A 23,239-nucleotide genomic window follows, 5' to 3' on the forward strand; every position below is an offset into this window, starting at 1 on the left:
TGTGTCCTGCTTGTAACTCAACCCCGTCTTCAGCGGGGTCACTCATGTGTGAACAATGTTCCTTATCTCCACAAGGTCACAGTTCACAGGCACCTGCCTGGCTAGATAGTTTTAAAAGCATGATTCAGAATGTTAATTCAGGATTATCTGCAGCTAGAAAAGAGACAGGTGTTAATGTGTGGCCAAAGCAGCAGATACCAAGAAGGCTTCTCAGCCCCCTCTAGTGGCTTCACATAAACGCTCACTGCCACAGGTGCTCCAGTCTGATTCTGATCAGCCTGATGTAGATGATGTAGATGATGATGATGATATGGATGAGGACAGCGCTCTGTCTCCAGGGGTGGAGGCCCTCATATTTGCTGTGAGAGAGGCTCTTCACATTCTGGATCAGGAGTCAGAGCCAGATGAGGAGTTGTATTTTAATGTTAGACCCAAGACTTTAGCAACTTTTCCTGTGTCTAAAGAGTTAAACTCCCTGTCCAAGGAAGCATGGTTAAACCTTGATAAAAAATGTAAAATTCCTCAGAGGGTTTTAACTACTTTTTCCCCTCCAAGCTGAGGATAGGAAGGTATGGGAAAATCCCCCATCAGTTGATACGTCTGTATCCAAACTGTCTAAGAAATTGGTACTGCAAGTGCCAGGGGCTATATCCCTAAAAGAGCCAGCTGACCGTAAAATTGAGACCACACTCAAGGCAATATATATGGCACAGGCGCAGCACAATGCCCCACAATTGTTTGTGGGTAGATTTCCAGGGCAATAGCCAAGTGGTCAGTTAATGTTCTTGATGGTTTAGACTCGCTGCCCCGGGATGAGGTAATTACTCTGCTGCAACATATACAGGATGCTGCAAATTTTATGAGTGAGGCTATTAAGAAGTTATGTAAGATAAATGGCCTCACTACCGCTATGGCTGTTTCGATGCACAGAGCTCTGTGGTTATGTCAGTGGCAGGCAATCATCCCCAATGCACCCCCAAAATACAGTCCATTAAGCAAAGTTGTACAAGATGGAATAGTCCTTGGGCCTTCCCACCTATGTTTATGTTGCATATTAAAATCTAGGACATGCACAGTTTAACTAACCAAGCACATCAGTGACAGGGACTGCCACTTTTGTGGCTGAAGTGCTTGGTTTGTTTGGGCCTCCACAAACCAATTTTTTGGAAGGACTACCTCCGATCATTAATGAGGAGGCTGATGATTAGGGTGTTAATTACAACAATTTATTATATTTTTTGCAAATAAATTCCATAAACTCACCGCAAATGACGTAACTCACCTTTGCTCACCTTTCTTATGTCTTCCCTGTATCCCTTCTGCTTTCTTGTTTCCTTTGTCACTCTCCTCATGAGTCCATATCTTCAGCCTAGGTATCCCTTACTCCCTATATGCGGTCCTTTGTGTCTGATCATCTGAATCTCTCTCTCCTTTACTTACCCCCTACACCTCTCGCTCCCTGTACCTCACTCTTCCATCTCACCCCCTGCACCTCTCACTCCCTCCCTATCTCACCCTCTGTTCCTCTCACTCCCCCATCTCCCCCCCCTGTTCCTTTCACTGCCTGCTCCTCTCACTCGCACCTCACTCCCCCATCTCACCGCCTGCTCCTCTCTCACTCGCACCTCTCGCTCCCCCGTCTCACCCCATGCACCTCTCACTCCCCCATCTCACACCCTGCTCCCATAGAAGTCTGCTAGGGATGAAGGAAACAGGAAGCCAGCTCTTTGCTTATCGCTGCCCGATCTGGCGGTCCCGGAGGGAAGAAACACCTTCCAATGGGACTGCCTGTAGTGACTGACAGGTGTGACAATAGGAAGTCACTGCTAGTCACAGTGAAGTCACGGACTGCTTCTGGCTCACTGACACTGAACGGGGTGGTAGATTTTACCTGGGGGGCTGCAATCCTGCAAAAGGTGCACCAAGCGGGATTACAGCATTTAAAGATGCTCAAAATGGGTGTCTCAGTTCTTGCACATTCAGAAGTACAACTGTACACCAGGGAAGGGCTTGTTCCGGTATTAGCATAAAGTCGCAGATGCTGCCCCAGTTTTTGTTTCAGATTCACATTAGGATATATCTGATTGATTAATATGTAAGTTGTGATTGTTACGTATTTCTTTCACCTACAATTCCATTTGTTTGCAGCAGAAGTCATTTTTGAGGAAAGTTAATTTTTCTAAACAATATCTATTGTCTGTAGTTGTTTCTAGGTTACTGACAGCACAATGTACCCTGCCATGTTACAACTGCATTTCTAAAGGTTTCCATAGCCAACCTACTAAAATAGACTGAAACTGCATTCTTTTAAAAAAAATTATTTCCCTGACTTTGGATCAAGAATGGAGAATTATGAGTTCTAAGAACCTAAAACATGCCCTGCTAATTATATTCTGATCGCTATCTCGATTTCTAGATAGGAATCTGGTTTATCCAGCGGGCAATATTATAGTAGTGTCTGCCAAAGTCGACATATAAGGAGTGAGATGAACTGAAGTCACCTGTCAGCTTCCATTGCTCATTCGGTGTAAAGGTTGCATGCAGTACAATAGGGAAGAAAACCCTTTAGAAGGTCATATACTGTAAGCAGAAGGAAAACTGAGCATTTTACTGAAGCACTTTCACACAGTAGGGATCGTTTTTTACATTAAAAATTAGAGATGAGCGCCTGAAATTTTTCGGGTTTTGTGTTTTGGTTTTGGGTTCGGTTCCGCGGCCGTGTTTTGGGTTCGAACGCGTTTTGGCAAAACCTCACCGAATTTTTTTTGTCGGATTCGGGTGTGTTTTGGATTCGGGTGTTTTTTTCAAAAAACACAAAAAAACAGCTTAAATCATAGAATTTGGGGGTCATTTTGATCCCAAAGTATTATTAACCTCAAAAACCATAATTTACACTCATTTTCAGTCTATTCTGAATACCTCACACCTCACAATATTATTTTTAGTCCTAAAATTTGCACCGAGGTCGCTGTGTGAGTAAGATAAGCGACCCTAGTGGCCGACACAAACACCGGGCCCATCTAGGAGTGGCACTGCAGTGTCACGCAGGATGTCCCTTCCAAAAAACCCTCCCCAAACAGCACATGACGCAAAGAAAAAAAGAGGCGCAATGAGGTAGCTGTGTGAGTAAGATTAGCGACCCTAGTGGCCGACACAAACACCGGGCCCATCTAGGAGTGGCACTGCAGTGTCACGCAGGATGTCCCTTCCAAAAAACCCTCCCCAAACAGCACATGACGCAAAGAAAAAAAGAGGCGCAATGAGGTAGCTGTGTGAGTAAGATTAGCGACCCTAGTGGCCGACACAAACACCGGGCCCATCTAGGAGTGGCACTGCAGTGTCACGCAGGATGTCCCTTCCAAAAAACCCTCCCCAATCAGCACATGATGCAAAGAAAAAGAAAAGAAAAAAGAGGTGCAAGATGGAATTGTCCTTGGGCCCTCCCACCCACCCTTATGTTGTATAAACAAAACAGGACATGCACACTTTAACCAACCCATCATTTCAGTGACAGGGTCTGCCACACGACTGTGACTGATATGACGGGTTGGTTTGGACCCCCCCCAAAAAAGAAGCAATTAATCTCTCCTTGCACAAACTGGCTCTACAGAGGCAAGATGTCCACCTCATCTTCACCCTCCGATATATCACCGTGTACATCCCCCTCCTCACAGATTATCAATTCGTCCCCACTGGAATCCACCATCTCAGCTCCCTGTGTACTTTGTGGAGGCAATTGCTGCTGGTCAATGTCTCCGCGGAGGAATTGATTATAATTCATTTTAATGAACATCATCTTCTCCACATTTTCTGGATGTAACCTCGTACGCCGATTGCTGACAAGGTGAGCGGCGGCACTAAACACTCTTTCGGAGTACACACTTGTGGGAGGGCAACTTAGGTAGAATAAAGCCAGTTTGTGCAAGGGCCTCCAAATTGCCTCTTTTTCCTGCCAGTATAAGTACGGACTGTGTGACGTGCCTACTTGGATGCGGTCACTCATATAATCCTCCACCATTCTATCAATGTTGAGAGAATCATATGCAGTGACAGTAGACGACATGTCCGTAATCGTTGTCAGGTCCTTCAGTCCGGACCAGATGTCAGCATCAGCAGTCGCTCCAGACTGCCCTGCATCACCGCCAGCGGGTGGGCTCGGAATTCTGAGCCTTTTCCTCGCACCCCCAGTTGCGGGAGAATGTGAAGGAGGAGATGTTGACAGGTCGCGTTCCGCTTGACTTGACAATTTTGTCACCAGCAGGTCTTTCAACCCCAGCAGACCTGTGTCTGCCGGAAAGAGAGATCCAAGGTAGGCTTTAAATCTAGGATCGAGCACGGTGGCCAAAATGTAGTGCTCTGATTTCAACAGATTGACCACCCGTGAATCCTTGTTAAGCGAATTAAGGGCTGCATCCACAAGTCCCACATGCCTAGCGGAATCGCTCCCTTTTAGCTCCTTCTTCAATGCCTCCAGCTTCTTCTGCAAAAGCCTGATGAGGGGAATGACCTGACTCAGGCTGGCAGTGTCTGAACTGACTTCACGTGTGGCAAGTTCAAAGGGCATCAGAACCTTGCACAACGTTGAAATCATTCTCCACTGCACTTGAGACAGGTGCATTCCACCTCCTATATCGTGCTCAATTGTATAGGCTTGAATGGCCTTTTGCTGCTCCTCCAACCTCTGAAGCATATAGAGGGTTGAATTCCACCTCGTTACCACTTCTTGCTTCAGATGATGGCAGGGCAGGTTCAGTAGTTTTTGGTGGTGCTCCAGTCTTCTGTACGTGGTGCCTGTACGCCGAAAGTGTCCCGCAATTTTTCTGGCCACCGACAGCATCTCTTGCATGCCCCTGTCGTTTTTTAAAAAATTCTGCACCACCAAATTCAAGGTATGTGCAAAACATGGGACGTGCTGGAATTTGCCCATATTTAATGCACACACAATATTGCTGGCGTTGTCCGATGCCACAAATCCACAGGAGAGTCCAATTGGGGTAAGCCATTCCGCGATGATCTTCCTCAGTTGCCGTAAGAGGTTTTCAGCTGTGTGCGTATTCTGGAAAGCGGTGATACAAAGCGTAGCCTGCCTAGGAAAGAGTTGGCGTTTGCGAGATGCTGCTACTGGTGCCGCCGCTGCTGTTCTTGCGGCGGGAGTCCATACATCTACCCAGTGGGCTGTCACAGTCATATAGTCCTGACCCTGCCCTGCTCCACTTGTCCACATGTCCGTGGTTAAGTGGACATTGGGTACAACTGCATTTTTTAGGACACTGGTGAGTCTTTTTCTGACGTCCGTGTACATTCTCGGTATCGCCTGCCTAGAGAAGTGGAACCTAGATGGTATTTGGTAACGGGGGCACACTGCCTCAATAAATTGTCTAGTTCCCTGTGAACTAACGGCGGATACCGGACGCACGTCTAACACCAACATAGTTGTCAAGGCCTCAGTTATCCGCTTTGCAGTAGGATGACTGCTGTGATATTTCATCTTCCTCGCAAAGGACTGTTGAACAGTCAATTGCTTACTGGAAGTAGTACAAGTGGGCTTACGACTTCCCCTCTGGGATGACCATCGACTCCCAGCGGCAACAACAGCAGCGCCAGCAGCAGTAGGCGTTACACGCAAGGATGCATCGGAGGAATCCCAGGCAGGAGAGGACTCGTCAGAATTGCCAGTGACATGGCCTGCAGGACTATTGGCATTCCTGGGGAAGGAGGAAATTGACACTGAGGGAGTTGGTGGGGTGGTTTGCGTGAGCTTGGTTACAAGAGGAAGGGATTTACTGGTCAGTGGACTGCTTCCGCTGTCACCCAAAGTTTTTGAACTTGTCACTGACTTATTATGAATGCGCTGCAGGTGACGAATAAGGGAGGATGTTCCGAGGTGGTTAACGTCCTTACCCCTACTTATTACAGCTTGACAAAGGGAACACACGGCTTGACACCTGTTGTCCGCATTTCTGGTGAAATACCTCCACACCGAAGAGCTGATTTTTTTGGTATTTTCACCTGGCATGTCAACGGCCATATTCCTCCCACGGACAACAGGTGTCTCCCCGGGTGCCTGACTTAAACAAACCACCTCACCATCAGAATCCTCCTGGTCAATTTCCTCCCCAGCGCCAGCAACACCCATATCCTCCTCATCCTGGTGTACTTCAACACTGACATCTTCAATCTCACTATCAGGAACTGGACTGCGGGTGCTCCTTCCAGCACTTGCAGGGGGCGTGCAAATGGTGGAAGGCGCATGCTCTTCACGTCCAGTGTTGGGAAGGTCAGGCATCGCAACCGACACAATTGGACTCTCCTTGTGGATTTGGGATTTCGAAGAATGCACAGTTCTTTGCTGTGCTGCTTTTGCCAGCTTGAGTCTTTTCATTTTTCTAGCGAGAGGCTGAGTGCTTCCATCCTCATGTGAAGCTGAACCACTAGCCATGAACATAGGCCAGGGCCTCAGCCGTTCCTTGCCACTCCGTGTGGTAAATGGCATATTGGCAAGTTTACGCTTCTCCTCCGACAATTTTATTTTAGGTTTTGGAGTCCTTTTTTTTCTGATATTTGGTGTTTTGGATTTGACATGCTCTGTACTATGACATTGGGCATCGGCCTTGGCAGACGACGTTGCTGGCATTTCATCGTCTCGGCCATGACTAGTGGCAGCAGCTTCAGCACGAGGTGGAAGTGGATCTTGATCTTTCCCTAATTTTGGAACCTCAACATTTTTGTTCTCCATATTTTAATAGGCACAACTAAAAGGCACCTCAGGTAAACAATGGAGATGGATACTAGTATACAATTATGGACTGCCTGCCGACTGCAGACACAGAGGTAGCCACAGCCGTGAACTACCGTACTGTACTGTGTCTGCAGCTAATATAGACTGGTTGATAAAGAGAAGATGTCTATGTAACTATGTATGTATAAAGAAGACTGAAAAAAATCCACGGTTAGGTGGTATACAATTATGGACGGACTGCCTGCCGAGTGCAGACACAGAGGTAGCCACAGCCGTGAACTACCGTACTGTACTGTGTCTGCAGCTAATATAGACTGGTTGATAAAGAGAAGATGTCTATGTAACTATGTATGTATAAAGAAGAATGAAAAAAAATCCACGGTTAGGTGGTATACAATTATGGACGGACTGCCTGCCGAGTGCAGACACAGAGGTAGCCACAGCCGTGAACTACCGTACTGTACTGTGTCTGCAGCTAATATAGACTGGTTGATAAAGAGAAGATGTCTATGTAACTATGTATGTATAAAGAAGAATGAAAAAAAACCACGGTTAGGTGGTATACAATTATGGACGGACTGCCTGCCGAGTGCAGACACAGAGGTAGCCACAGCCGTGAACTACCGTACTGTACTGTGTCTGCAGCTAATATAGACTGGTTGATAAAGAGAAGATGTCTATGTAACTATGTATGTATAAAGAAGAATGAAAAAAATCCACGGTTAGGTGGTATTACAATTATGGACGGACTGCCTGCCGAGTGCAGAGACACAGAGGTAGCCACAGCCGTGAACTACCGTACTGTGTCTGCTGCGACTGGATGATAAATGATATAAAAAATATATATATATCACTACTGCAGCCGGACAGGTATATATTATATATTATATAATGACGGACCTGCTGGACACTGTCTGTCAGCAGAATGAGTTTTATTTTTATAGAATAAAAAAAAAAAAAACACACAAGTGAAGTCACACGACGAGTGTTTAACTTTTTCAGGCAATCACAATATAAGTATACTACTAACTATACTGGTGGTCAGTGTGGTCAGGTCACTGGTCAGTCACACTGGCAGTGGCACTCCTGCAGCAAAAGTGTGCACTGTTTAATTTTAATATAATATGTACTCCTGGCTCCTGCTATAACCTATAACTGGCACTGCAGTAGTGCTCCCCAGTCTCCCCCACAATTATAAGCTGTGTGAGCTGAGCAGTCAGACAGATATATATAATATTATATATAGATAATAGATGATGCAGCACACTGGCCTGAGCCTGAGCAGTGCACACAGATATGGTATGTGACTGACTGAGTCACTGTGTGTATCGCTTTTTTCAGGCAGAGAACGGATATATTAAATAAACTGCACTGTGTGTCTGGTGGTCACTCACTATATAATATATTATGTACTCCTGGCTCCTGCTATAACCTATAACTGGCACTGCAGTAGTGCTCCCCAGTCTCCCCCACAATTATAAGCTGTGTGAGCTGAGCAGTCAGACAGATATATATAATATTATATATAGATAATAGATGATGCAGCACACTGGCCTGAGCCTGAGCAGTGCACACAGATATGGTATGTGACTGACTGAGTCACTGTGTGTATCGCTTTTTTCAGGCAGAGAACGGATATATTAAATAAACTGCACTGTGTGTCTGGTGGTCACTCACTATATAATATATTATGTACTCCTGGCTCCTGCTATAACCTATAACTGGCACTGCAGTAGTGCTCCCCAGTCTCCCCCACAATTATAAGCTGTGTGAGCTGAGCAGTCAGACAGATATATATAATATTATATATAGATAATAGATGATGCAGCACACTGGCCTGAGCCTGAGCAGTGCACACAGATATGGTATGTGACTGACTGAGTCACTGTGTGTATCGCTTTTTTCAGGCAGAGAACGGATATATTAAATAAACTGCACTGTGTGTCTGGTGGTCACTCACTATATAATATATTATGTACTCCTGGCTCCTGCTATAACCTATAACTGGCACTGCAGTAGTGCTCCCCAGTCTCCCCCACAATTATAAGCTGTGTGAGCTGAGCAGTCAGACAGATATATATAATATTATATATAGATAATAGATGATGCAGCACACTGGCCTGAGCCTGAGCAGTGCACACAGATATGGTATGTGACTGAGTCACTGTGTGCTGTGTATCGCTTTTTTCAGGCAGAGAACGGATTATAAAGTAAACTGCACTGTCCTCACTAGTAAACTCTCTCCACTCAGTCTCTACACTTCTACAGTAACAGTACTCCTCCTAGTCAGCTCCAGTAAATCTCTCTCAGTCTCTTATAATCTAAATGGAGAGGACACCAGCCACGTCCTCTCCCTATCAATCTCAATGCACGTGTGAAAATGGCGGCGACGCGCGGCTCCTTATATAGAATCCGAGTCTCGCGATAGAATCCGAGCCTCGCGAGAATCCGACAGCGTGATGATGACGTTCGGGCGCGCTCGGGTTAACCGAGCAAGGCGGGAAGATCCGAGTCGCTCGGACCCGTGAAAAAAAACATGAAGTTCTGGCGGGTTCGGATTCAGAGAAACCGAACCCGCTCATCTCTAAAATATGTTTAAATAGAAATTAAATGGCATTGTATGGATTATCTAATGTAGAGATTTTTTTTTAGTACATATGTATTAAAATAATGGTGTTTATAAATTTGTAGTAAGTAAGGTATATGTTCCTCCCAATGGAGATTGATGTTTATCATTTATGTGGCAGTTGTTGTCCCTACACTAAAATAAGTAAATCATTTTAGAACATAACCCTATTTTATAACAGGGCTATTCATCATGTGGCCTTCAAGCAACTGTCCCAGCATGCCCTGCAACACTTTTGCTATTAGGGCATGCTAAAACTGTGGCAGGGCATGCTGGGATGTGTAGTTTCACAGCAGCTGGAGGTCCACATATTGAATACCCCTGCTGTATAGGAGAAGACAAACCAAAGGAAACCAGATAATTGAACAATAATGGAATCTAAGCACAGTGGAATCTTTAACATTAGAAAGATTATTATTAATCACACTTGCTTCATCTGTGTTTTTCTATGTCCTGTGCACTTGCATTCTGATGGAATTTTACCCACAAAGCCATGTGGCATATGGTTCATTGCAGTGGTCGAAGTGGGGCGGTATACGGCGGTATGGTATACCGCCACTTCCCCACAGCCCCGGAAGCTTTTTTTTAAAAATTGCAGCAGCATGCAGGGGACATGCGTCCCCTACATGACGCTGCAGCAGACAGCGCTGGGGCAGTGTCTGTCCACAGCGCTGGTGGACCAGCAGGAGATGGCGGCGGACAGCGCTGGGATCAAGTGTCTGATCCCAGCGCTGATGAGGCTGCGGAGGCATTTAAAGATTGGCGCCATCTGTGAGCTAATCACGGCTCACGGATCGGCGGCCAATCACAGGTGGCCGCGGTGAGCTAATCGGCGCACGCTGCGTCAAAGGCTCCGCCCCTGGCATCTGACGTCAAATGCCGCTGGGATGAGGAGAAGAGAGGAGGCTGCGCGGAAGAGCGGCAAAGAGGTCCGGTGGCCGCGGAGGAAGAAAAGTTGGCGCCTCTGGCCAGGACAGGCCAGCGGCAGAAGACAGAAGCTGAGGACCGGAGAGGCCACCAGGGGTGGAAAGGAAAAGAGCTAATGAATCTCCCCCATGGTGCCTCTCCCACCAGGACAGGTAGGGCACCTGTCACACACACACCCCCTCCCCTCCCTAGACCATCAGGGTTCGGGCACTAGACCCGTGGGCACAATCGGGCTATAGGCCTGTGGCGCAGTAGGTGGGCACTAGGCCCGTGGGGTTAATTCAGGCATTAGGCCTGTCCCCATGTAGAGAGCATAAGTCCCTAGTTCAGAGTGCCCTTTAGGTAAATAAGGTGACCCTGGGCATTAGGCCAAGGTCACCCAACTGGCCCCATGTTAGGCGAGTGCTAGGCCCGTGGGTGAAGTCAGGCCTCTGGCCTGTGCGCAGTTGGGGGACACTAGGCCCAGTTAATAAGTACCCCCCTCATGTGATTAAGGGTGATCTGGGCGCAAGGCCCAGGTCACTCCAACCTCTCCCTGGGGCAATGTGCCTATAATCAATAGGGGATAGGTAGGGGTCTCGCTGTCATTCTCTCTGTCACTGTCCCTATGTCCCTGCTGTCACTCTCCCTCTCCCATAATTGTGGATCATACCGTGTGTCATAATGTGAATTGTGGATCATAACGTGTGCTATAATGTGAATTTTGGCTTATTCAGTGTGCTATAATGTGAATTTCGGCTCGTACCGTGTGCTATAAGGTGAAAGGGGCACCAGTACTAGATGGCATAAGGGGTTCTACTACACTGGCCATGCCCCCTTTTCTGGCGCGTCCTTGTGTGTTTTGGTTCTAATTTTAAAAAATCATAAAAACAGCTAATGTCCCAGAATTTGGGGGTGTTTTTGTTCCTACAGTATTATTAACCTCAATAACATTTATTTCCACTCATTTACAGTCTACTTTGAACACCTCACAGCTCACAATATTGTTTTAATCCAGTTTAGGCCAAAAGGTTGCACCAAGGTAGCTGAATGACTTAGCTAAGCAACAGAAGTGGGTGGCACATCTAGGAGTGGCATTGCAGTGGCAGACAGGATGGCAGTTTTGTAAACTATGCCCAAAAAATGCTCCAAAGAGCACATAATGCAAAGAAATAAGAAATTGTTCTTGAGCCCCCCCCCCCCCCCCCTTCCCCTTATGTTGTATATGTTAAACAGGACATGCACAGTTTAACAAATCAATAATTTCAGCAACATGGGCAGTCACTTGTGGCTGAAATGATTGGTTTCTTTGGGCCCCAACAAAACTATTTTTTAGAAGGACTTCCTCCATTAAGTAATTACTCTGAGGATGTTGATGATGAGGTGTTAATTACATTATAATCTTGTACAATAAATTTTATGTCTACGCCGCAAATTACGTCACATGGCGGAGGTGCCTAGAGGGCTAACATGCTTGCCTCTATTAAATTTGGCCTCACAAATGGAGCAGAAGCTTTCATAAACATTGTCAGGGTTGGGGTTAAAATAATCCCACACCCAAGAGATGGCTTTTTTAGTCTTATGCCCAGGCATTGCAATGGCTTTCTTTTTATCACGGTCACCAACTGCAGCCACTGGTGACTGACTTGCACAAACAACATCATAATCAACATCTTCACTGTCAGATAGTACACACACATCCCCCTCATACTGTCCCACTTCCACACACGAATCCTCAATTTGTGTTATGTCCTCCTCATCCGATTCATCATCATCATCCGCCTCATCAGATTCATTACCATCTTTACTTGCTCTGCTCCCCACATGTTCAGATGGTTCAGAAATGGTGGAAGGAGGTGAAAGAGGCTTCTCTATGAGGACAGTGTGAGAAATGTCAGCTGACATGGACACCCCTAAACGTTCCACAAGAATGTCTGATTCTGAATGCACAGTTTTTCTTACTGCCTCTACAGCTAACTTTCCTTTTTCTTTACCACTTTAAAATTAAATGATTTTACACACCTGACTTAAGCCCTCTATGACCCTGGGCATCTGCCTTAGCAGATGACATTGATGGACTTGCAATGTCCATTTCTATCAACACAAAGTGGGGTTGACCTTCACCGACAACGTTACACAAATGAGTCAGAAGTGTATATAATAATTACACACTGCAGCAGACTTCACCGACGGCATTGCACAATACGTGTATGAGTAGGAAATAATATACCACCCGACAGTGTCACAGTACTTATGATGAAAATAAAATAAAAACTGTGTAGTACACTGGGGTACAGCACAAACAAATATATATATATATATATATATATATATATATATATATATATATATATATATATATACTTTTATTTTAATTTTACATTGGGGCAGAACGCCTGGATGGACGGACAGATACAGCAGACAGTGCACCCCTTTTTCACATACAGCTGACAGAGCACGCCTTTCAGATACAGCAGACAGAGAACACCCCTTTTTCAGATACAGCAGACAGAGAACACCCCTTTCAGATACAGCAGACAGAGCACCCCTTTTTCACATACAGCTGACAGAGAGAGCACCCCTTTCAGATACAGCACACTGGGCACCGCCACCCACTGCACAGCACGCCACACCATGCAGTACTGAGATTGATACGTCCGTCCAGTACAGTCGCCAATGCACGGGGACTTATATAGAATCCAAAACCCAGGAGAATCCGACAGTGGGATGATGACGTTTTGCCTCAATGACGTTATCGAGGTGGGCAGGGAAAGGTGAGCTGGGCTTGGATCCCGGCTCTGATTGCAAAGTTGGGGGGGGTGGGAACCTAACCCGGTCATCTCTAGTTACAATAATATAACACCTCCTTCTAATTCACCAGTGATCTATTTGACCGACAATGCATCAGGTTTGTGATAAAATGACACTTTGGCCAAGGAAGAAATGGCTACACTGGACATATCTTTTCATATACTACAGAGGCATATGCCTTGCTGATCTCTTAAAAATGAAAAACACTCAATAACGAAACATTAAATGGAAACGGCAAGTACGCTGGATTTGTGTAACTATAGTTCATGTGCAGTTCAGGAGATGCCTTGGGTTATAGCTTGGTGAATATTCTGATTTCTGCACTTGCTAAGATGTTGATAATTAGAACCTGCCACCATCACTAATGCTGCAATCTGAAAGGAAAATTAAGATATGGACTGTCTTTATTCTATGCATAAATTAATACTTTGCTCTCATTTATAAATGTAGAATTCTTATTTAATGCAGCAAGGGAAATGACAGGTGTTAAAGAGAAAGCAGTACATACACTTTTAATACCAAATCCACTGTCTCTGCACATGGAACACCTGATATCTGTGCGCTGATATACGATAAAGCTGGGAAAGGAAAAGGGAAAGTCTGTGCATTCATGTGACTTCATTCCGAAAGGTTTAACATTCAGTTTGCTTGCAAAGGGGCAGGGAGCGGTAAGAAGAGAAGATTACAGTGGTCCCACAGCCTACTGTAGATGCAATTTGTCAGTGCTATTAAAAATCCTATAAGATAAAGACATTTCCATCATTTTTTATTTGCATTTTTGCTTGTGTTGTACTTCTTACTAGAGTCTGATGCACATGCTGCTATGTAGACCTGCATGTAGTTCGCACACATCCAACCTTTTACACGGAGAGTTAGAATGAGAGTGAGGATGGACATTCAGATGTAGTCAACATTAAATAAAGGCATTCATGCAAAAGCGAGCCATGTAATATGGCAAGTAAGAAGTAGAGATGAGCGGGCTCGGTTTTCAGAGAACCAAGCTCACCTGAACTTCCGGTTCTTAGTGAATCAGAGAGGCGGCTCGGGTTTTTCTCTCCTTGCTTGGACTGCTAATAGAGGCAAAATATCATCATCCCAACATCTGATTCTTTCGGGTTTTGGATTCTATGTAATTCCCTCCCACTGTGATTTGGGCGCCATTTTACACTAAGTCCAGTCCACGCTGCTGTGATGGGCTGTCTTCATCCACTGCAGTGGCTGCTGCTGTGCTGTGTCCATTCACTCCCTGTGTCCAGTGGCTGCTGCTGTGTCCATTAACTGCCTGTGTCCATCCACTCAAGTGGCTGTACTGTCCATCCTCTCCATTGGCTACTGCTGTGCTGTGTCCATCCAATCCAATTGCTGAGCTGACCTGACATACCTGTATCTGTTCAGTCCATTCCCCTTACAGTTGAATTTATTTGAAAAACCCTGCAGAGCAGAGTTTAGCTATTCAATTGCAGGACTGAAAATGGGACGCAGTGATTTACAGTATTTAGAAATTGTCATGTCTTTTTTTATTTTATTTCTTGCATTTCCAGATCATGGCTGAATTTTTCCTAAATTTGATAATATTAGGAAAAATCACTGGGACTTGCTCTGGAAACCTGGCGGCACCCCGTCTGAAGACTAATTAAGCAAATGGAAATTTCCAAAAGCTTAGTCAGTGATTACTCCCCTTCAGAAGCGGTGTAATTTGCATCCAATGTCGGAACCTGGGTCTTCTACAGCAGCGGTGAGTATGTAGTGTATGTGAGTGTTGTAGGGGTGTATAGTGTGTGTGTGTGTGTGTGTGTGTGTGTGTGTGTGTGTGTGTGTGTGACCCCCCCTGGAGGCAGCACCTGGTAGAACCATTTTCTCCCAGCATCACCCTCCCCAGTTGGGTAGATGGAGTGGAGATCACTAAGAGCCTCAGAGACTACCAGAGAGGTAAGTATCATTTTTTTTTTTTCAGCACTGAAAACCCTGCAACCACTTTTTTTTTGTTTTTTGTTTTTTTGTTGGGTACCACAGGTCTCAGAAGTGTACATACCCACAGTAATCCAAAATTAGGCGAGAGATACACAAGGTTTTTTTTATACCCATCTAAGCCTTGTGCCAAATCAGAGTTAGATTTATAGTAAAGGCTGATAGCAAATCATTGTTATGGGTTTTTTTTCTAATGCAGGAATTATTACTAGTCTAATTAGTCTGCCAAATAGTAGTGCTGCACTATGACTCAGTAGGCCATACCCAACTGCATTCATATGAAAGGTTGATTGCAAAAGCAAAATCTTCCTTTTAATGGGCAAAACCATGTGCACTGTAGGTCGGGTAGATATAACATGTGCAGAGAGAGTTAGATTTGGGTGGGTTATATTGTTTCTGTGCAGGGTAAATACTGGCTGCTTTATTTTTACACTGCAATTTTTAGATTTCAGTTTGAACACACCCCACCCAAATCTAACTCTCTCTGCACATGTTATATCTGCCCCATCTGCAGTGCACATGGTTTTGCCCATTAGAGGAAGATTTTGCTTTTGCGATCAACCTTGAATTAGGCCCACAACGGCATTTTGTAGACCAAGAATTAGTGGTTTGTTTTTTGTTCAACAGCCAGATACAGGCAAGGAATTGATTTTGTGGTAAATTGAATAAAGATGGAATCTGGTAGCAGGGACACCATTAAAGTAAGTTGCATTCATAACATGCTGGACATTCTACCCCCCACCCCCTTCATACATTTTCTTAGTCAATCAATTAAATGAACTGGCCAATCAATCAATAAATCAATCAATCAATCAATCAATCCATGCTTCTTTCTTTCTTTTACAGGAACCAGGACAGTATTGGTGGTTTAATGGTTAGCATTACTGCCTCACAGCTCTGGTCCTTACTGTGTGGAATTTGTGTATTCTTCCCTTGATTGCGTGGGGTTTTTCTGCAGGTGCTTCATCCAACACTCCAAATACATACTGATTGATGGATTGCTAACCACAAAAGAATTAACCATAGAGTTTGCAATAGATGGGCCAAGTGGTTATTATATGTCATTAAATTCTAATTTAATTTCAGATAAGAAATATAATTCTAAAGAGAAAAGGTGATGAAAGAAGAATGTTCGGCCATTACCGTTCCCAGTGCCCCCCTTGATTAAAATTTTTGAAATTAAAGAATTAAATTAACTTCCAAATCAATCCTTCCTTCTTTCCTTCCTCCTGGTCTAGTTCTTGATTAATGAAAACTTTCTTGGTTTCACTTTTCTATAGGGTCGTACAGTTCATTAAACTGCCACTCTGTTTCCTATATCTGCCATGTTTGAAGTTGAACCTATTTGTGCGGGCCACTGCTGTCGCTTCGCTTAATCAGGCAGCTAACCTAGTGCAACCTTTTTGCCTAAACTGTATGAAAAAATATTGTGAGGTGGTCAAAATTGAGTGGAAATGACTGAAAATGAATGTTACTGAGGTTAATAATGCCATATGAACAAAAAAGGCTAGTTTTTATATTTTTGGGGAAAAAATACAGAACCAAAACCAGTGAGGACGGTTTTGGCAAAACCAAACACGTAGTAAAGCACTGTAGCACATACAATAAGCTGCTGATAGGTACAGCTATATGCAGGAATACACTATATTTCTGTGCACTTTTTTACTGGCGTGACCTATACCCACTTTTCTAACAAACACTGCATGAGCCCATAATGTTACAAAAACACTAAAGCAATACAGCACAAGTAAAATTTAAATGTATATAGTAACACTAAAATCAATGATTTCTATTGTCAAATCCATTAACATGTATACAACAAATGTTTTACTGCATTCAAAATTCAGCTGAGTGTTTTAAATATGTAAAGGGGCAATGAGGGTCATTCCGACCCGTTCGCACGCAGCGGTTCATCGCTGCGGTGCGAGCGTGTCGGAACTGCGCATGTATTTTCTGTATTTTGGAATAATTGCATACCATAATGAGAGATCATGGCGATGGGGCCTAAGTCTAAGCACAGAATACATTTATGTTTCATATACGCCTTATATACACAGCCTGAAGGTAATTTTAGCCAATATTTTTAATAACTTTGCGCATTAAACAAAGTGTGTGTACATTCACACAATTCAATTATGTTTCATATACACCGTATACACACAGCCTGAAGGTCATTTAATACAATATTTTTAATAACTTTGTGTAATTAACAAAGTTTGTGTACATTGAGCCATCAGAAAACAAAAGTTTCACTATCTCACTCTCACTCAAAAAATTCCGTATTTCAGAATATTCCGTATCTTGGAATATTTGTATATGGGATACTCAACCCAGGGCCGAAACTAGGGGGGGGCTAGGAGGGCAGGCGACCTGGGCGCCGGATTGGAGGGGGGCGTCGAGACCCCCTAACACCCGCCGCGGCACTTTTAGACTTTGAAACCCCCTTCTCCCGAGTGCCCAGCTCGGGGGGCGGGGTTTCGCGGAATGACGCGATTGCGTCGTGACGTCACGGCGCAAACGCGTCATTCCACGAAACCCCGCCGGAGGAGGGAGAAGGGGGAGCCACGCAGACGAGGAGGGAGAGGCGGCTGAAGAGCGGCGAGAACCGCTTCAAATGTAAGTCAGCCCCTCTCCCTTCCTCTCTCTGGGCGGGATGTACTAAGATGTTACGCTGCGCTAATAACCCTCTTACCGCTCTGAAGCATGTTAAAATCCTCCTCAGCCTCCCGGCGCTGTCATTCTTTCCAAGCAGTTTCTGCATCACGTGATACCTTCGTATTGTTTCCTGACTCCATTGGCTGTACTGGTCCTCCGCAGGCACTGTATGCACTATCGAAACATGATGCAGAAACTGCTTAGAAAGAATGACAGCGTCGGGAGGCTGAGGATGATTTTAACATGCTTCGAAGCTGTAAGAGGGCTATTAGCGCAGGGTAACACCTTAGTACATCCCGCCCTCTCTCTCTCTCTCTCCCTCCACCACCTGCCGCAATGTGTAAAATGGGGACACTTTTTCCTGCCGCAATGTGTAAAATGGGGACACTTGCCAGCGTACTGTGTAAAATGGGGACCTGTGCCTGCCGCAATGTGTAAAATGGGGACCTGTGCCTGCCGCAATGTGTAAAATGGGGACACTTGCCAGCGTACTGTGTAAAATGGGGACCTGTGCCTGCCGCAATGTGTAAAATGGGGACACTTTTTCCTGCCGCAATGTGTAAAATGGTGACACTTTTTCCTGCCGCAATGTGTAAAATGGGGACACTTTTTCCTGCCGCAATGTGTAAAATGGGGACACTTGCCAGCGTACTGTGTAAAATGGGGACACGTGCTGCCGCAATGTGTAAAATGGGGACACTTTTTCCTGCCGCAATGTGTAAAATGGGGACACTTGCCAGCGTACTGTGTAAAATGGGGACACGTGCCTGCCGCAATGTGTAAAATGGGGACACTTTTTCCTGCCGCAATGTGTAAAATGGGGACACCTGTCTGCCGCAATGTGTAAAATGGGGTCACCTGTCTGCCGCAATGTGTAAAATGGGGAATGGGGACACTTGCCTGTCGTACTGTGTAAAATGGGGACACTTTTTCCTGGATATGAAATTTATGTTAGAAAAGGCAATTTTTCAGGTAAAAAAGTTCTGAAAGAGAGAGATATATATATATATATATATATATATATATATATATATATAATATTTTTATTCATTTTTTTTTATTATTATTATTTTTATTTATTGTTAAAGAATTTTTTTTTTTTTGCGGGGGGGGGGGGGGGGGGCGGGGGTGTCAAATGACTACCTTGCCCCGGGTGACAAAAATCCTAGTTTCGGCCCTGCTCAACCTGTACGAGGATATAGCCTTTATCCTAAATAGAATAGGCAATGCAATTCAATTCAGGTTGAACTCAATGGACTACTAGTCTTTTTTTCAAACTCACCTACTATGTTACTATGATAGCAGCAACCAACTGCTATACAGATGCTAATGTAAAACCGTCCTTTCATTTGTAGAGATTCTTACGTATTACATAAATAAACCGGGACAGCACACTACATGAATTTCATGTTTTATGGATTCAATGTACTCTTTCTTACACCTAAATAATAAAATGCTTAGTAAAAAAAATATAGGATCTACTCTTATTTCTTAATCAGACTAGAGCAGTGGTTGCCAGACATTCTTAAATCACGGCGCCCAAAAGTATCAGCAATTTTTTTTTTTTTGGCATGATTCCCACCACCCCAGGCCAAAAGTTACTGATTGAGAAATTCATTAAAATTAGTAACTGAAGTAAATTGTGTTTTACTTTTCATCCTTATGTTGGGACAGGGTTGTCCACCTATGTTATGATTGTCAGCCAACACCACTGGTTTTATCTATGGTTGTGTCATCCTTCAAAGTGCCCTGCGGGGACTGGCAGAGGGACATATGTGGGGTGGGCAGAGGCACACATGGGGAGGTGGTAGAGAGCGCCTTTGACAGACACACCTGGTGGGGTATGTGTGTGTGGGTCAAAGAGCTGCATACGCACAGACAGTGTTGGGGTGGCTGTCCATACTCACCCGCCCATGCAAAAGTGAAGTGTGATAGGTAGTCTAGCAGCAAATCAGACTGACTACCTGTCATTACAACATAGCCTACTTACCTACTTTTTCTAACTCCTCTCTGGGAGAAACCTGAAGAGGAGGTGCAGCTGGTCAGTGAAGGGACGGGGCGGGTGCTTTCTGTCATTAAACCCTGCCCCCATTATGGCATAATCATGAATGTAAGAAAAGAAGTTGGACCAAAATTACATAATTTGCATCCTATATGCCCCACGCCTCTATACGGACCAGCAATTCCATTATCTCCCCATTCTGCCCACTTCATTAGGAATTCGGGTGGAATGTGGGAGATCCTGTCACTCTTCCGAGGATCCTAATGACGATCTGAAAAATCGGGCATCTCCCGATCCAATAGAAAGAGTAAGTAAGTGTGCATTATAGTGCTGCACAGCATGTTGCTATTACTCTGCTATGGAGTCTGTACTGTACATCATTTTGTAGAGCAGGGAACTAAGAAAGCTCCTAGTCTCTGGAGATTAGCTGCTAAACTAAGAGCTTCCCTGCTCATCACACTGATGTGCAGCCTGATAGGTCCGGGTAGCCTTCACACTGTCATGAAAGGCAGCCTATCTGATTCGCTGCTAGGCTGCCTGTCTCGCATGTCACTGCTGATGGGTCCTGGTGAGTGTGGACAGCCCCCCACAGCAGTCAGGTGGCTCCCTCTCTCCCTGATTCAGACACCAGTGGGCCCCCCCAAAACAATCTGGGCCAGGGGGCACATCAAGAGAGGAGGAGGCCCGGGTGCAACCTCCATCAGGGCCCCTCCTTTCTAGCAAGCAGAGCAATAGTCTCTGGCAACTAGGGTCACTCGGAGACTTTATCTCTGACCCAGGTCTCTGGGAACTTGGCGCAGTGGCCATTTTAGCAGTGATTTTCCTACTGCACACACTGCAGCCTTTATAGATTCTCCAGTGGCACTCGGATTGTTCACCACAGGAATCGTCTTGTTGTGGTGCCTTCCACAGGGGAATCACCCCACAATATGCAAGGAAAAACGAGACGGCACTCACAGGCTTTCAAATCAACATGAACGTGTATTTAGTGCAATCGTCATTTTGGAGACCACCTCCCCTTCATCCTATGTGCAGAAGGCCGTTCCACATCTACTAAGGTTCATTAACAGATGTTTTGCATCCCTTTATTGGTCACGGCCAGACCATCGTTTGGTTACCCCATACTATTGTATGGTTTGTTTGTTTTTCAAAAATTGGAGCTACCTCTTGTTGAGAATTGCCATACTAGCTATGTCTGGTATCATGCCTATATAACTCGGTCTGAATAAGAGGTTATTATATATGCAGAAGGTCGCCCCACATCCACTATGGTTCAGTGGTAGTTCTTTGCATCCCTTATTGGTCATGGCTAGACCATCGTTGAGATACCCCATACCATTGTATGGACTTTTTTTTCTAATTTGGAAGCTACCTCTTGTTGAGGTTTGCCTTACTAGTTATAAATCTGGTATCATGTCCATGTAACTTGGTTTGAATAAGAGGTTCACTCACTTCAGTAGATTCACTCCATATTAATGTTTGAGCATTCTTAAGTAACCCTGATGAAGTCCCAATAGGGACGAAACGCGTTGGTGGTCTTTTCTTCTACATCTGTATCGTTTTGTCTGTTTTAACAAAGAAATACATGAGAAAATTGAATGTAAAAACAGTCATTTGTGAAGACGTCATCTGTAATTCACTACGCATTATGTTTTATTTTATATTTTTATGATTACATTTTACTACATGTAAATTGAAAAGTGTATGTTTTAAAATTGTTGTATTGAATAGTACCTTATATATAAGCGCCCTCCGAACTGTTTTTTTTGTTTTCTTGATATATACTTACTACCTATTTTGCCCGTTCTTTGCACAGGAGTTTCTGATTTTCACGGTTCTAAATATAAATGTGTTAAAAAAATTTATAAATCTATAGAGATGTAAATTTGAGATGTCTTAATGTAAGCAAATATTAGTTCATGGTTCTTGGCGTTACCTGATGAGCACCCATAGCAGATATGGGTAGTTTATTAAATTCTACACACTGGAGGTGCAATCCAAATTTAGATCCGATTGTCTGTTTGGGCATTATCATTCACACAATGAAAGCCACGCATTGGTAATGACGTCATTGTGTCAACCACCTTTCCCTCCCCTTAGGGGAGGTTCATTAAAATTCTAATTACGTAGTTTTCCTGTTTCCCACATGAAGAAAACCTATGTTAAATTTCAGCTTCCTAACATATCTGGAAGTAAAAGGTGATCAGTTAGTCGGTGGGTGAGTGAGGGCTTGTGCGTGTATGTATGTATGTATGTATATATATATAATATATATCGTGTAAATGCAGCCCGGCACTCCTTTTGATGTGGGTGATGGTTGCCCAGGTGCCCTCAGTATTGGATCAGGATATAGGGAAATAAACCAGCGGCACTCAAGGTCTTATGAAGCAGTAGAATTGTATTAAGACATCAATGAGAAGGACATCAACGTTTCGGGGAGTTAAACCCCTTTATCTACCTCACATCTTGATAAAGGGGTTTAACTCCCCGAAACGTTGATGTCCTTCTCATTGATGTCTTAATACAATTCTACTGCTTCATAAGATCTTGAGTGCCGCTGGTTTATTTCTATATATATATATATATATATATATATATATATATCAAACAAATACTCTCCCTTTGCGCTAATTTGTAAAACCTGTCACCCTGAATAAATACGTACGTAAACTATTTGGTATAGGCAGCCTGATTCAACTAAGTCCCCTGTTAGAAGGGACTGGAAATAAGGAATATACAACAATAGAAGAATTGGCGCCAGGGGGTCACATCAACTCCCACTATTCCAACCCCTAATTGGTTAATACTTTTTTTTTAAAATAATAACATGTTCCATCATAAAACATTTATTAAAAACCTATTCAAATTAATACAGAGGAGATATATTATTCCACACTTTAAGATGTATGACTCTTAGCGCTGAATACAAATGTTGAAGAATCACAACAATCTCCTCCTTCTCCTTATAGTTGGTTCGGAGATAGCTTCACAACACAGACAACCCAACGCGTTTCGTCTTATACAAAAGACTTCATCAGGGGTATCTCTACAATTGTAAAAAATCTTATCAGAACTAAAAATAATTGTTCCTTAATAAAAATGCATAATACATAATGTGTGTGTATATATATATATGTATGTGTATATATATATATATATATATATATATATATACACAACAATAGAAGAATTGGCGCCAGGGGGATGCGACCCCCTGGCGCCAATTCTTCTATTGTTGTATATTCCTTATTTCCAGTCCCTTCTAACAGGGGACTTAGTTGAATCAGGCTGCCTATACCAAATAGTTTACGTACGTATTTATTCAGGGTGACAGATTTTACAAATTAGCGCACAGGGAGAGTATTTGTTTGATAGATATATATATATATATATATCAATCAATCAATCAATCAGTGTGTGTGTGTATGTATATGTATGTATGTATATATATATATAATATATGTGTGTGTATATATATAATGTGTATGTATGTATGTATATGTATATATATATATATATATATATATATATA

The 23,239-nt window shown here is 43.8% G+C and overlaps 1 protein-coding gene across 13 annotated transcripts in view; it reads left to right on the forward strand.

Annotated features, from left to right (window-relative positions):
- LOC135056444 (ATP-dependent translocase ABCB1-like) overlaps positions 1–23,239 on the forward strand; it is a 194,363-nt gene that overhangs the window by 52,580 nt on the left and 118,544 nt on the right. For 4 of the 13 annotated variants that reach the window (XM_063961625.1, XM_063961622.1, XM_063961623.1 and 1 more), the window contains exon 2: positions 14,624–14,817. The exons of the other annotated variants lie outside the window; for them this stretch is intronic. The gene's annotated coding sequence lies outside the window, so the exon portion shown is untranslated. The remainder of the gene's footprint in view (positions 1–14,623; positions 14,818–23,239) is intronic. 13 annotated transcript variants of the gene reach the window in all.

This window comes from Pseudophryne corroboree, chromosome 3, assembly GCF_028390025.1.
Source record: "Pseudophryne corroboree isolate aPseCor3 chromosome 3, aPseCor3.hap2, whole genome shotgun sequence".
NCBI classification, from domain to species: domain Eukaryota; kingdom Metazoa; phylum Chordata; class Amphibia; order Anura; family Myobatrachidae; genus Pseudophryne; species Pseudophryne corroboree.